A 14,654-nucleotide genomic window follows, 5' to 3' on the forward strand; every position below is an offset into this window, starting at 1 on the left:
CCTTCAACTGGTACTACTGACTCCTCTTCTATGCGTCTATATTTATGTAATATATGCATTTTCCATCTAATATCATTTAATTATTTATTGTTTACGCAGGGACAATGACTTTTGTTTGTCTTGTTCACTATAGGATGTTCAGTGAGTGAGCAAAATAATGCCTAGAACTTAGCAAGTAAAAATCAATATATAGCTGCTTAATTAATGATTAAATGATTTCTTAGCAACCAATATTTGTAAGACAGGATATCATAATACTTGAATTAACTAGCTTGTCTCTGTATAAAATGGTTTAATTAACTGGATATTCCAATTTTTAGACTAATCAATAAAACTGGTTTTCAAAATTAGCATCCTCTTCTTCTGTTTAATTCAGTATAATACAGAAGTTCATGTGAAACTACCAAATGTTTACAGTTGTTAGGTGTTATCAAGTGGGTTTCAGTTCACATAAACTCTATGTACAACAGAATCTAACGATACCTGGTCCTATGCCATCCTCATAATTGTTATATCTGAGCTCGTTGCTCAGATTTATGACATTGTGAAATAGGCCACTAGAAATTCTATATCTCAAAAGAGAAGTTGTGTACACTTTAAAGAAACAGTTTCAATCCAGGAAGAATATGAGAAGAAAGATTTGTTCATTGTCTCATATTAATAGAGTGCTAAAATGCCAACGAGTATTTTTACTGAAAATTTTGAGAATATGATAAAAGAAGAGACTCGAGATTAGGAAATGGAGTAGTCAGGGAAGTAAACAAAACAAAAAACCTGTAGCAGTTGAAGAAAACAAATACTCAGAAAAGAAAAGCCCTATAAGTGAGGTCAAGAGAAAACATCAAATAAATCAAGGGTATCGATGAAACTATGGAATTAGGGACATGAGGAAAGCAAAAGGAAAAAGAGGAAAGTAGTAGGAGGCAAAGGGAATACATAGAGGCCTAAATACAGGTATATACATACGTAAATATATTTATGATTATGAGGGAAATAGATCTATGTGCATATATTTATAGATTTAGTAGTAGGGTAGCAGATGGACATTGGCCTCTACTCATGTACTCCCTCAATACAAGAACACTTTGCTCAACTAAACGGTCATTCCATGATACCTACCTTCCCAACACAATCGCTGAAGACAAACATATGCACAAGCAAATGTGGTGAAGAAAGCTGATGGTGTCCAGCTATCAAAAGATATAGCATCTGGGGTCTTAAAGGCTTGAAGGTAAACAAGCGGCCATCTAGCTCAGAAGCAACAAAGAAGGGATCAGGTAGCAGAAACCAAAGAACATTAAATCATATCTTCATGAATGAGGGGGAGTGTGGGATGGGGACAACTGGACATCCCTTGCAGAGGGGTAGTGGGGAGGAGATGAGTCTCTCATCAATGAAACACATAACTTTCCTCTAATTCTTAAATGCTTCCTCTCCCCCACTATCATGATCCCAATTCTACCTTACCAACCTGGTTATACCAGAGGATGTACAGTGGTGCAGATAGGAACTGGAAACAGAGGGAATCCAGGACAGATGGACCCTTCAGGACCGGTGCTGAGAGTGGTGATACCGAGAGGGAGGAGGGAAGGGGGGGTAGAAAGAGGGAACTGATTACAAGGATCTACATATAACCTCCTCCCTGGGGGATGGACAGCAGAAAAGTGGGTGAAGGGAGAGATCAGGCACTGTAAGATATGACAAAATAATAATTTATAAATCATCAAGTGTTCATGAGGGAAGGGGCAGCGGGGTGGGAGAGGAAAAAAGAAAGAAAAATGAGGAGCTGATTCCAAGAGCCCAAGCGGAAAGCAAGTGTTTTGAGAATGATGAGGGCAATGAATGTATACGTGAGATTTACATAATTGAAGTATGTATGGATTGTGATAAGAGTTCTATGAGGCCCCAATAAAATGATTTTTTTAAAAAGAAAAAGCCAATTGTGTTTGAAAATATTCAGAAATGCTCCTAAGTATATATAGAGTGTAAATGGTATTAAACTGCTTTAAAATAGTAAGTGAAATAATTTCTGGCAAATTTTAAGAGAAGTTGAATAAGCCTAGTGTTTTGAAGAAACAGGTAAAGTTTTGAATCAGATTTTGGGGACTATGTGATAAAAAATACTAAGATGAATGATTAAAATGTTGTCCATTGGCACCAACAGTCCTATTGTAATTTGAAAATACAGTAATTTGTAATTTGTAATAGAATTTTCTTCTCATGCAAACTAGGCCATTTTAAAAAGTCTATTTTCCAAAAGTTTTCAGAAATCTAAAAGTAAATGAGGGAAATATTTAATTTTGCTTAGTACTGCTCACTTATTTTAGTATGGATATCATTTTGTGGTGTAGTGTAGACAAAAGTGTCCAGAATAGTACCTGTGGCATATAGACACTATCTGGATTTTCTTGATTGATTGTGTAATATTCTTTTAAATATGGATGATATTATAAAATATAGAAGACTCTTTAGAAATTAGACCATTGCAGTCATGCTGATATAGACAAACTGACAGGAATATATACATATAATTATATATACACATTATGAAATAAAAGGAGAAGTAAAAGTTTCAGTTTATGCTAGAAATAAAAAATTAACAATTTTGTTAGTCTGACTTTGTATTGTTTTCTCAACAATTTATAAAAATCAATCTTCCCAGTTTATAATTTCTTACATGAATTATGCCAGAAACTTAGAATAGATCCAATTTCTAGAAAAGGCCATTCTATTAACACATAACAGAAGCAATATATTCCATAATTTCAAAATATTTTGAGCATTAAAATTTCCTATTTTTCACAATGCTATAAAAATATGTGATGTTATCATAAATAATTGTAATTCTAAGGAAAACCCTAGCATCAGAAAATCAAGACATAAAGCTATGTTTAACTTTCAAAAAGTAGAAAAAGTACTGTATAAACACTTCTAAAAAGGAAAATGATTTGAATGAATATAGCACTTTAAAACAAGGTTTATTTTAAGCTTTATAAAACTTACACTTCAAATCTTTCAAACTTAGATGAATTGTTAAAAGGATTTCCTAGGAAGTAAGAAACTAAGGGCTGTAGCAATGAGAATAGAATGAGATAATACTGTATGTTTAGATTCATAAGTTTGTTTTCTCAGATAACTCATATTTTAAATAACCCTGTTTGTGAGAAGTAGGAGGCTAGATTTACAGTACTAGGAACCCACAGCAGCCGTTCACATTGTCATCTGGAGTCACTATGAGTTGAAATCAACTTGATGACAGTGAGTTTCATTTGGTTTAAGTGTTTGGTAAGGTGTGGTACTGTCAGTAAGTGTTAGAGAGCTGAATTCAAGAGAATGGTGAGGGTATCTGCTTCTGTAAAGATGTACAGCCTAGGAAACCCTTAGTAGGGTGCTTAGGAGTCAGAATCGTCTCGCTGGCAGCATATTTTTCAGAAGAACCCATTGGGTATAAGGCGCTGAAGAGGACTTGAGTGATTTTTTCTTTAAAGGAACAAAATTATGATTTTTTTTTAAATCTAGAAAGTTAACGGTAGCATCAAAAAGTCTGATCTCGCGATGAGCACTCTAGCTATTATGGGCTATTGAGTCACCTTAGATTTGTAGGACCTCACATGACGGAGTACAACTGACCCACATAGTTGTTTCGGGTATTATATTTTACATGGACCAGATCACTAAGCCTTTGTCCTATAGAGTGGCTGGGTGAGTTCTAACTGCCAAACGCGTGGTGGGCAGCTGAGTCTTTACTGGTTTGTGCCATGGTAGCCTCTTAAGTCCATTTTCATGAATGTTTAGACGATATTTTATTTTTGCATTTCTAATAAGATCTAGTAACTATGCACATAGTTCAAAGTACAGTAATAAACAATTGTTAGACTTAATGTGCTTGCAATCATTGAACTACCCAAAGTTTATCTTTGGCTCTGTATTTTTTAAATGGTAAAGTCAATTAAATCCATTATGTCATTAAATGAATCAGATGTTAAAACAATCAAAAACACTGGGGTATGATTAAATGAATGTTACCATATAGGACAATGAACTTTGATTTCAACTAAAGTTTAGATTCAACTAGTTTTATTTCCCTATCTTTTATAAGAAATTTAATAAAGTACTTAAAGCTGTTCATGGTGAATATGTGCCAAATAATGTATCCATCTTCAATTATTGTGAAAAAAATCTTTAGATGTTTTAAGATAATGTGGTGCCCCTATAGACTTTTAATTACTGTATATACTTGTGTATAAGCTGAGTTTTACCGCACATTTTTAATGCAGTTTTTGTGGTAAAATTAGGTGCCTCAGCTGATATTCGGGTCAGCTTATATTCAAGCATACAAGGTACACTTGGTTCTCACAATGTTTTTTTTTCTTTTACTATTGATCAATAAGTTTAAATAAAGAGATAGCAAATTTTATTATACTAGTGGTATTACAACTAATCAATCCCTTTTAACACTCCAAAAGGTAAAGATGTTTCACACACACACAAACACACACACACAAAACTGCAAGTTCATCCTCCTCCATTCTCAAAGCTCCCTCCCACCCCTGCCCACAAAAGGACAGTAAGCACAGAAGAACACAAATGAGATGAGAGAAAATATTGCAATCTTTGCTGCAGGCATGAAGCACCACCAGGGAAAAAGGAATGTGTCATAAACAATTGCTCAGAAAAATGTACATTGCAATTACCTTCTGATGACAGTTTTTTACATGAATGAGATCCTAAGACTGCAGAACTGCAGGTTGGTACGAATTGATGATGGTATTTTAAAATGCCTTGCTGTATTAAGTCTCTACTGCCCAAAGTATAAACTTCCTTTAAGACTAAATGCTGGCACCATGAACAAAATTTGTGATAAACAAATATAAGAATCTTTAGTTCGTAGATTTTAAAAGAAAATAAGAACAGCCAGTGGAGGTGGGATATACTGCTGTTCTGTTTGCTCCAGATCACATTTTTGTCTCCTGCTGTGAGCACAATAACTATAGGATTTTTTAATGTTATGCGTGGGTCTCTTAAACCCAGGAGGTGTATTATGTTCCTTTAGGTCACACTGTAAAACTGAGTTAGTGTGGAGAGATGTTGACATACCCAAATATATATTCCTGTGTCAGAATAAAGTGCAAGGAAGCAAACAGCATTAAACAACTTACGAGAAATACGGTAAAATTTTCTTATAAAATCTTGAAAACTGCAATTCTAGGAATGAAAATAATCTGGAAATGGCCAAAGATACACTTTCAACATTAAGTGAATGAGCACTTTTAGTATCTTCTCATTTCAAACAACATGGATGTTCTCCTCTCTCCATTATGCATGTAGCACCGCACTAAAAATAATTTGCTTAATGTATGATCGAATTATGTATATTTAAATACTCTAGAATCTTTATTTAACCAATGCTTTCAGTTATTATTACTATCCAATGATTTCCAAATCTCTACTGACTTCAGCCTTGTGAAGTTCCTATCCTGAGACTTATACATACATTTTCCCCCACTATCTACCTACTGCAAAGGAGGCCAAATGGCATAGTGGTAACACATTAGGTTGCTAACCACCAAGTCAGAAGTTCAAAATCAATCTTGGAAACCCACAGGGGTACTTCTACCCTATATTATATGGTACCTATGAATCAGAATTACTTGATGGCGGAGAGTTTGCTTTGGTTTGTTCTTACTGGAGATTTCCAACAGACCTCTCTCTCATAAAACGAAACAAAACAAAACCCCCCTGCCATCTAGTCAAGTCTAACTTATAGAATCTTGTAAGGATGGAGTAGAACTGGCCCCTTGTGTTTCAGGGGCCATAAATCTTAATGGTAGCACAAAGCCTTATCTTTCTCCTGTGGAGCAACTGGTAGTTTCAAACTGCTGGCAATGTGGTCTGTAACCCAAAGTCTAACCCACCATGCCAGCAGGGTTTCTCGAGTGAACACAGACAAGTCAAAATCCCCCTAAAGTAAAAGAATAGCCATTATTTTCTTCCAATGTGATCCTTCTAATGTATTTCCTCCTGTACAACCCTTGTAATCTCTTGTCTATGTCTGTATATAAAAGATATCAACAATTCTTGTCCATTTACACTCTAAATACGCCTCAGTTATTTCTTGTCATCCACTATCTAGCCCCTTCGCTTATTTCCTAGAATTCCTGAGTTGGATCATAATTCTATTTTTGGTTTTGAAAAATTGTCTCTGAAAATGTGCTTTCAACATCTTGAATTCTCTTGAGTTGAAAACAAAGCAAAAAAGCAGGTTAGAAACTGGAATATCCCAAAACAAAATATAAAAAGTGGATTTATAATCAATGAAATCAATGTAGGATAACAAAAGGACTATATTAGTATTTGTTTTTCACATTGGATAACTGCGGTAAAGAATTACATACATCATTAAGTGTAAGAGTTAATGATAAAGAGATAATAAGATATTGATGAGCATTTTAAAAAAGATTACTTTTGGTTCTCTATGATGATAATTACACTCAACTGTATTTTTAGACTGAAACAAATGAGCAACAGAGAATTGTAATTAATGGCCTACATTCTCTATTTTGAGAGAAATCTATCATTTGAGACTTTCTGTGATTCATTCAGGAGAGATTTAACTATTTTCTAAGGAGAATTGGAGTAGTTTGTCAAGCTTTATTCCTGCCTAAGTTACATGCTTTTAGCACTCAGTACTTACTGTACTGTATTTTTCACTGTTACCTAGGAGCTATATTCCCTGTAAAGAGGAGTATTTTCACACTGAGTCTCACCATAGTAATATCTGGAATGGACCCTGAATTACTCTCTGTGCACACCGTTAGGTATACCATCTCTAGATAACTACAACTGCCATGTTAATATTACATTCCACTTAAGTAGATAAATAGAAAACTGACATAGCCAAAGACTACTCCAAAGTGCTCATCCTTAATAATTAGTTTACATTTATCTTATTGGGACTGAAAAATGCATGCTATAAGCTATTTACTTTTCCTACTCAGTGATTATGGATCCCAAAACTCTGGAGCTCACTACCATTGAATCAATATGCATATAGCATCGAAATGGCTTAGAAAACAAACAGAAAAGTCAAAATTAAAATTAAAAAACAAGTGATATTGCCTCATTTATTAGCCTCCTTTCAATGATTTTCCCCCAATTTTATTATTTTCCTTTTATATCCATGCTTTAATTTTTGCTTAATGCATCGACAGAAAAATTCTTTGGTTTTTAATTTTGTTGCAATGCAATTCTATTCTAAATTGCCTTGTAAGTATGGGGGAGATACTTTAAAGACTAAATCATTTAATATTTACTTTGGAATGTATTTGAAATGTATCCAGGCAATATTACAGCTAAAATTGAAATTATATTTTCCTTATTTAAAGAATTCAGTATTAGCTAATTACATACTGCATTTTTTAGAGACATGAAATATTTCTCCTAACCGGTGAGGGAGGCAGGGCGACTGGCAGGACTCGTCTCTGGAATGCGAACGTGTTCATTTCAGAAGCTTGACCTTGTCCTTCAGCACCCTGAAGGCAGGGTTCTTGCTGATTTTCTTGTTAAAAATGACCAGCAGCTCCTCTTCCGACCTGTGCTGATCGCTCGCCACGCAGCAGTACTGGGCCAGCACCTTCTTGAGCTTCTTGACGGCTATGTCTTTGTCTGGGGCTTGTTTCAGAACTGCTTTAATAGTCTCCTTCCTGTTGAATTTACCTTTCAAGGGGGTGACCTCTTGCTCCAGGGGCTCAGGCAGTTTTATCTTTTTCTTCTTACAATTGGCTTCCTCTTGGAGTGCTGCCGCTTCTGACTCCCGGCCCAGGCCGGGTGCTACCACGGACCCCGCCCCCCTTCCCCGGGACAGAGACATAAAATATTTTAATGTTGTTAAAGTGTTCTTTAATAAAGCAATGTAAATTGTCGTTTCTTGCTGGCAAAACCAGGCTGTCTGTGAATAAAGTGAATGAACTCCTAGTGCATGAAAGAAGCAGAGTAGATATTTTACGATTTTTGCTAGGATTTCCTCCAGGGAATGGCCATGGAACGTTTAGTGATGCAAAATTAGGAATCAAAAAAGACAACAGGAGCTATGTTTTCATTTTTTATATGCTTTGTGGGAGCCCCGATGGTGTAGTGGTTAAGTGTTAGGCTGCGGTCTGCATTGTGGACATTTTGAAGTGACCAGCTGCTTCACAGGAGGAAGACTGGGCTTTCTACTCCCGTAAACAGTTAGTGTCTCAGAAATCCCAAGAGGGTCGCTGTGAGTTGATATCGACGTGATGGAAGTGTGCAGGTGAGTATATACCAGGCAACAAAGCAATAATTCATAGGTATAATTAAGGTGGCACTTAAAGTTATTTTTGTTTTGTTTTGTTATTCACAACAATTATAGAATTATGTGAAACAGTGTGTTTAGAGTCAAAATCACATAGCATATCTGTCATGACAACCATTTTAATTGTACATAAGTATATTGAAATATGAATTGTTAGTCCCTCCATATCTTTCCATATGGATATTAAGTAGCTAATTCTTGGTCATGATCAAAACCAGATATTTATGAAGTACATACAAAATATAGAATACCTGCATTAGATTATATATTATTTGTAAAAAATCAGGTTATTAGACATTCACAATAATATAAACTAATTCACGAGTGAAAAAGCTACTCACAATATAACACGGTACTAAAACTTGAAAGTTTGCTTTTATTTATAAATTTCAAATATATTCAAAAGCTTTTTATTTGCTAATAAAAGACAACTTTCCTTTCTGGAAAAAATTCAGACATAGATATTATCAGATGTCAGAGGAGACAAAGATGACAAGAATAGCAATTAGTTTTAAAAAAGAAAATCAATAACTATCACTAATTTATTAGAGTTAAAGTTACAGACTATCACAAAGGAGGACTGTTTGTTTCAACAATGCTTCTTTCAGATTGGTCTTTAGCGCTAGTTTATAAGTGGTACAAGGTACTATTTTCATTACTTTATTGATTGACCTTCACATTTGATAAGTTTTTATAGGTACATCATACTTTTAGTATAATGAGCCCTAGGGGCAATGTCCAATAAGCACTGAACTTCTAACCTAAGGTCTGTGATTCAAACTCACTAGCCAACTCTCCAGGAGAAAGGTGAGGCTGTTTGCTCCTTTAAAAGTTTACAGCCCTGGAGCAGTTCTAGTCTGCCCTATAGAATAGATGTTAATGAATTTCATTATAGAAAGCACCTTGTTTACACTGAGTATATAATAATGTTTGAAAAATTCCTTTGGAATCTTTTGCACAACTACCGAAAATTTCAAATATGTTATTTTCTGTTTGATTACAAAGACTGGAGTCTAGCAAACCCTGTCTCATGCAGTCTCTCGAGATGAAAATGACTTAATGACACCACCACATCGTTAGTTGCTAGACCTTATGGATAACAGAAGGAAACATTGCTCGTGCCTGGTCCATGCTTAAATTGTTTCTATATTTGAGCCCATTGCTGTAACCATTATGTCAATACCTCTCATTGAGGGTCTTCCACTTTTCTGCTTATCCTCTACTTTAGCAAGCATAATGTTCTTCTTCAGGGACTGGTCACTCTTGATATCAAATCCAAAGTTTGTCAGACAAAAATCTCATCATCCTAATTCTAAGGAGTTTTCTGGCTGCACCTCTTCCAAGACAGATTTCTTTTTTATTCTAGTAGTAGATGATATATCCAACATTCCTCATGAACACCAATAAATATACCAAGTTTTCTTTGATCTTTCCTTATTTACTCTCCAGCTTTCACATGTATATGGGGTTACAAAATTACCATGGCCTAAGTCAGGGATACTTCACTCATAAAAGTGACATTTTTACTTTTTAACGCTTTAAAGAGATCCCTTTACACAGTCTTCACTAATTTACTTTGTGACTTAGCCTTTAAACCATTGATTTTTTAACTTTGTATTGAATAATTACCACATGTTTGTGAAGTTAACAGTTTTCCTTTGGTTGTTGATATTTAGTTGCATTTCATCGTGGTCCAAAAGAAAAATTTTCATAATTTCTGTCGTTTAAAAATTATTGAAACTTGTGTTGTATACAAACATATGGTTTAGCCTCGACTATGATCCATATGCACTCAGGAATATGTATTCTGTTGCTAGTGAGTGAAATATTCTATCTATATCTCTGGTTTCGTTGATTCTTAGTGTTGTTCAGTTCCTCTATTTGTTTATTGGTCTTCTGTCAACCACTACGCCATCATGGCTCCGACAATTATTGCAGAACTCTTCATTTCTACCCTCAATTCTGTCAATGTTTCTTTCATATATTCTGAGGTTGTTTTAGGTGCATACATATTTATAAATGTTATATCTTTTTAATTAAATGATTGTTTTATTATTATGTAATCCCCTTCTTTGACTCTTCTAACAGATTTTGAGTTAAAAAATGAGGACAAGTAAAAAAGTATTACTATAAAACCATAGAAACCTTTATCGAGCAAAAATGTGAAGCTATTGATTCACAATACATCCCCCATCTAAGACTCTATATTTCTGGAGGCTCTATTTATATCCCTCCTCGAAGCATTCTGTATTCTTCAATTTACATCACATAAAAAATGAGTTAACATCCTTGGGAGTCTCAAGTTGTGTTCATTTTAAATATTCTTTGAGTGTTGGGAAGAAGAAAAATTCTGAAGGGGCAAGAAAAAGACTACGAGGTAGATGGCGTTAGGTTTCTTAGTGAAAGTTTCAGAGGCAAGCCTTTGCTAGCCTTGAAGAAGGAGCAGGGGTGTTGTTGAGATGGGGTGAAAAATTAAAAGATAAAATGTAGATAACATCAAGCCACATCATTAATATAACAGAGTGTCAACACTTTGCTGAAGACAATTAAAAAAACAAATTCAGATGTAAATAAACAGAGAACTGCTGATGGTAGCTGCCACTTTTCTGTCAGTTTGTCATACTGTGGTGGCTTGTGTATTGCTGTGATGCTGGAAGCTATTTCGCCAGTATTTCAAATGCCAGCAGGGAGCGCCCAGAGTGAACAGGTTTCAATAGAGCTTCCAGACTAAGAATAGACTACAAAGAAGGCATAGAAGTAGGCTTTCACCCATCCCAGTGACCCTAAAGCGCTTGAGAGGGGTGTGGCAAGTGCAAAGTTCATCCCGTAAAACCCCTACTGGGAGTCTCTGGGGTTGGCACTTCATATTCTATGTAATCAAGGACTTGGCTTCCCTAAGACTGGGTCCCCCAGCAGCTGAGAGACTGGCCCAGAGTGACACAATATCATGCTCCAAGGCCCCAGACGGGACTGTCCCCCTCCCCACGGGAGCCAGGTATTACTTCCTTGCACCCCATCCTTGATGCAGCCCAGCGACCTGGGTTATCGTTCCCAGCCTGCTCAGCTGTTTGGATGTTCTCTGGGCTTGGGCCTCGAGGTGCCCAGAATGATCAGGAACATCCGTGTCCAGCCCTGCCTGGGGTATTTATTCAATGGAGAATTTGGTGAGTGTGGAGGAGGCTAAAAGGAGGGGGAAAAACAGGAGCTGTAGAGGCAGGATTAAGCTGGTTAGAGGAGACAAGAGAGCAAAAGGGCTTCTGCTCACACCCGCAGAAGAAGCTGGTGGAATGCCTCTGACCAGCATCTTCTGGAAAGGTGCAGCTCTCATTAAAGACTATTGAGAGAAAACAAATAACATGTCTGATGCTTTGGACTACCAAGATATCCTGTTGTCATAGATTCCATTTTGGACCCCTGGCACCATAAATTAATGCATCCTGATATATAGAAAGAACATGAATCAATTGGCTATGGAAAAGTAATTAAAATGAAGTAAGTCTGGGAATACATATTCTGAACTGAGGAAAAAGAATAACTGGTGTTCATATATAAATCCAAATGAATTAGGAAACTTCACTGGTTCTGTAAGCTAGACACACACTGAGTTCCGTCTCCATGATGCTGTATATGCACAATGGCTACTAGCCAACTCATATGTCAGAAGAAAGGGTATTGCACCATAAGATTGATGCCAGTGACCAAAAGAATTCTTTGTAAAAAGGAAACCTAGCTAGGATGTCACTATCATTCCTTAACTCCAGGAAAATTTGCAGATTCAGATTGCTGTGGCTGCTGAGAATGTTCACAGCATCTGAATGACATTAGAGCAAAGAGGGTCTCCAAATGGACCCTGCTTTATTTCTCCAAAGCAAGAGGAACAGAGAGATGTATCCAAATGTTTCTGGAACATAGAGCTGATCCCACAGCAAAGGACTTAATCGGAGGCTCCATTGCTCTTCATTACACAGCCATGCATGGCTGGGCGCCAGAAAACGCTTGATATTAGAGTCTGAGTACAGAAGTGACATCATTAATGCCACAAACAATAATTACTGGATTCCCTTCCATGTGGCTGCTCATTACATAAAGGACCCCTTCACCTGACCCCTACTGGAGTTCAAAGCGGAAGTTGACCAGCTCAGTGATAATGATACAATAAGGCTTCAGCTAGAAATTATTCAAGAAATGTCAAGTTGTGTGAAATTCTCCTGGGCCATAATGCCAATATTGACATTCAGAATGGTTTCCTGTTATGTTGTAGTGTGATAAAAAGCAATCTTCCTTCTTTTTGAATTTTACTTCAGAGAGGAGCAGACACAAACTTGGATTGCTTAGAAGATGGACAGACTCTTTTACATGTGTCTGCCCTTAGAGAGGATGTGCTTTGTGCACGGATGTTACTAAATTATGCAGCAGACATGAACACAAGGAACTATGAAGGACAGACAATATTGACTGATTCAGTGAGTATTTCTGGAAGTTATTGACCATGTTTGGATTTCTTCCTAGAAGTACCAAGCAACCCAGAACTTATAGGTCCAGTGCTGAATTAAAATTTGCCAATATATAGGTCTTCACAATCTAAAACTACTTGAGAAACTAACAATTGACAAGGTCATAAATGACTACTTAAAACACAAATTTGAAAAAAAAAACCCACAAATTTGATATCTGATTTTCACAGAACTGTGATCAAGATTATGAGTTCTATTTCTGATGCTTAAATGGTTTTTTGCCTTGCACGAAGTATATTCTATACAATTTTGAATTGCTGGGAAATCACAAAGCAGATACACACTTTTCAGTTTCCCTTTTTGATTGTTGTTTGGTTTCCATTGTAGGGAGTTTTTGTTTGTTTGTTTTCAATATGTATAGAAACACACACCACATGCTTGATGGTCGTAATTTGGTTTCTTGGTTCAAGTTTATGTAATCCAAGCTTTCTATACAAAGCTACATTTAGAAGAAGTTTTTCTAAAATGGAAGAATTAATTTCAGAGGGGAGAGCTTCTCTTTTTCACATTATTTCTGGATTTAATGGTTTTTCTTCTAAAGCAGCTAAGCACTTGTTAAAGTAACTTTTTGAGGCCCAAGGGTTGTATTAGATGTCCTGAGAAATTCCAAAAGTGATGCTGTAACTTCATTTATTTTCAATGAGTAAAAAATTGGCTCTTCAAACTCTTCTTTTTCTAATTGATGTATCTTTGAGACAGTGTAAATCCAGTACCTCAGCTTTCCTGTACGTATGCTCTGGTTTTTAATTTATTTCTTGACCTGCAGTGAACTGCCCAGAGACTTTGTTTCTCAACGTTTTTCTCTGGTTGATTTTTGCTTCTAAAAAATTAATGTGAAAGAAAATAATTTTTAAGCAAATATATCCTGTTTTTAAAGCAGTACCTCCTTGGCAATACTCTTTCTGGTGTATTTTATCCATTATTTCCTTTGCTGTCCATCAATCCACAGCCAGCTTTGACATGCCCATGAGAACCCATGGGAACAGTAGCCACCACTTTATTTCTCATTGCCGAACCATAGTATGTCAGTTCTCATTTCAATTTTAAGCTTTGCTCCTTACCTCATTTTGGACAGAAAATTTTATATCCTAGTGGTAAGAGTATTCCTTAAAAATAGCCCCAAATATTATTGAGCCATCTGGCATTCACAGTTGAATAATTTGTAAGGTTTTCACTCATGGTGTTTCTTTACTTTTCAATTCAGAAATATATTTACAATATATTCTAGTGGATATATATTTGTAAATCTCATTAATTGCTAATGTGCTAATTAACCATTTCATATCTGATTTGGGGCTCCACAGTGAATTCCATTAGAAGGATGATTTTGTTTTCTGAGTTGATTAGATATTTGTTAGCAGGATAAACACAGATAGGTTAGAAATTCTGTTACAATGGAAAAGGCATCAGGATGCCATTATAAATGTTTTTGGTGCTTGGCTCAATATTATTTTAGCATTATAAGAACCTTCTCCAATCTTCAGTATTGCTTTTAGTGCTTTGGGAAATGTCAACATTTTTACACACTGATGATGAAATTGCTAACACAAATTCAAGTTTAAGAGCTTCTCTGAATGTTTAGTTGTAAGTCATGAACCATAGCATTACTTCAAGTAAGAAGTATAACTAGGATTGGCAATAGGAAGAATTTGATCTAGATCTGTTTTAGGGGCAGGCAATGACTGTGTCCCAAGCACAAAATGTGTTCTCTAAGATACAGAATAGCTGTGGCATCAAAACACCTGGTCTAGTGTGACAAGGCGAGGTACAGGGGAATGAAGACTGTAGGCTGCTTTGGGAAAAGA

At 35.9% G+C, this 14,654-nt stretch overlaps 1 pseudogene; it reads left to right on the plus strand.

The window, feature by feature from the left end:
- Positions 1-8,279: 8,279 nt before the first annotated feature.
- LOC105979404 lies at positions 8,280-13,003 on the plus strand (annotated as a pseudogene).
- Positions 13,004-14,654: the final 1,651 nt, after the last annotated feature.

Source organism: Echinops telfairi, unplaced genomic scaffold (genome assembly GCF_000313985.2).
Source record: "Echinops telfairi isolate 266 unplaced genomic scaffold, ASM31398v2 ScPeMD7_44;HRSCAF=162, whole genome shotgun sequence".
Taxonomy (NCBI): Eukaryota; Metazoa; Chordata; class Mammalia; order Afrosoricida; family Tenrecidae; genus Echinops; species Echinops telfairi.